Here is a 1,992-nt window from a genome sequence, read left to right as displayed (position 1 = left end):
CTCAGGCCAAACTGACATGTTCTCTTGTCTATCATCACCATCTCTCCATCTCTCATCAGAACTTCATCTGTAGGAGGTTCATCCCTCGCTCCACTTTGTGCTCCTCATCCACACTCTTCCCTTTTCCATCACCTTTTCATTCCTTTTCTGCCTCAAGTTCTTATCCTCTACTTCCCTCCCTCCTCCCTCAACTCTTCTCCATCTCCCTAGCCACCCTTCCTCTCCCCATCCCTTCTTCCACTCTCTCCCTCCACTCTGCTGCAATCCCTCCCTCCTCTTAAACATCACAAAATCCCCTCCTATCCCAATCTACCCCTCTCTCCCTCTCTCCCTCCCTCTCCATTTATCTTTCCCTCCCTCTCTCTCTCCCCTTCATCTCACCTCTAGCCACTCAGCGCTCTCTCTCCCTCTTCAGCAGCACTGCCCGCTCTCTTTCTCTTTCTACCTTTCTTTATTTCTCTCTCTGTCTCTCTTTTTTTTCTCTCCTCCTTTCTTTGGCTCACAGAAGGTTCCCAGGCTCCTGGTCTGTCCCTCTGCCAGTCCGACGACCCCACTGAAGCTCTAGCACCAACCGGGACACAGACTCTCACAAAGGTAAGAAATAGGGGAAGAGGAGAGGAGAGGAGAGAGGGGCTCTGCTTCCCTCAACTATCATGGATGCTGGAGGCAGACAGGACGAAGGAAAGAAAGAGAGAGGGAGTGGGGAGAATCAGAAATGAGAAGAGATGAAGTGGAAAAAGAAGAGGGAGAGAGGAGTGGAGAGGAGAGGCGGTAATGCAGTGCACTGTGACTTGTGAGAAGAGAGGAATATAGAATGAGATTTAGTTTGAAATGGTGTGTCTTGAAGAAACTGTCTGAGAATAGAGAAAGAGATTGATGCATGGGCGGGCAGAATTGCAAAAAGGGAGAGAGGGATGGAGATGGATAGAGAGAATATCATGAAAATGTTGGTGTATCAGCTGTGCGGCTACAGAAAGCATAAAGCAGCGGCAGCTCCGCCTCTCCGTAAAATCCCATTCACAAATAAGACCTGAACTCTGGCAACTCTGATTGGTCCCCGAAATGGTGTATGTTTGATTCAATGTGTGTGTGCACTGTATTTAGAGAAAGAGATTGAGAGAGGGTGAGAGGGAAGGAGGGAAATAGGAAGAGAGGTGGGGGTGCGAGGAGGGGTGTAGAACGTCTATTAGATAGCTCTTCTGTGGGTCTGGTGCTAATGTTGTGCTTGAGCGGCTGCTCCAGCAGCACACACCATGCAGGCTAACAGAGAGAGAGAGAGAGAAAGCTGAACTGAGTTGGAGTGTACGCTTTAATACGAGATGCAATGTGGGGAGGGGGGTTCAAATGGAAATAATCAGTGATGTTGGCTGTGCGGGTGGGTATACTTGTCATAATGCAGGCTTTAGATACAGAGACGATCAGTGTGACTTTACGACAGACTTTGGGACACTTCCCTCCTGCCCGCCTCCCGACCCTTCCTTTCCCCTTCTCCCCTACTCCCTGATTGCCTCATCTCTCACTCCAGATTGCTCCCCTTTGATAACATCTGTAGAAACAGAGCTGCATTCCTGGCATGCAAACAGCAGCCTGTAAGAGTGACGTTATATTTCTGGGAAACTGTCGTTGGTGCGGCAAAGTACGGGCAGCCTGAAGTATATATGGGGGAGAGAGAGGGATGGAGAGATGGGGAGAACTTCAGCAACCACAAGGGAGTTAATGGGACAGAGAGGAGAGGGGGAAAGAGAGCATGCGAGAGAGAGGAGAGAAAGCATAAACTGACATATGGAGGGAATGAGGGGAATAATGAGTTGGCAGGAGAAAAAGAGGAGGGTTGGGCATCCAGAATAAAGGGCGTAGAGAGAGGGGGGTAGCGATGAAGTGAGGGACAGAAATAGAGAGAGAGGAGGGAGAGAGAAAGAGAGCGAGACGGAACGAGAAAGAGAAGGAGAGGCAGTGCACTGTTACTTGTGAGCAGAGAGGAATATAGAAAGA

General features: G+C 49.5%; 1 protein-coding gene across 1 annotated transcript in view; it reads left to right on the top strand.

Moving 5' to 3' along the window:
* The first annotated feature begins 380 nt into the window (after positions 1 to 380).
* LOC124015689 (parvalbumin-7-like) overlaps positions 381 to 1,992 on the top strand; it is a 41,848-nt gene continuing 40,236 nt past the window's right edge. Inside the window, exon 1 of the mRNA XM_046331093.1 lies at positions 381 to 594. The gene's annotated coding sequence lies outside the window, so the exon portion shown is untranslated. The remainder of the gene's footprint in view (positions 595 to 1,992) is intronic.

This window comes from Oncorhynchus gorbuscha, linkage group LG26 (genome assembly GCF_021184085.1).
Source record: "Oncorhynchus gorbuscha isolate QuinsamMale2020 ecotype Even-year linkage group LG26, OgorEven_v1.0, whole genome shotgun sequence".
In the NCBI taxonomy this organism is placed as follows: domain Eukaryota; kingdom Metazoa; phylum Chordata; class Actinopteri; order Salmoniformes; family Salmonidae; genus Oncorhynchus; species Oncorhynchus gorbuscha.
This window is presented reverse-complemented; position numbering and strand designations above follow the sequence as displayed.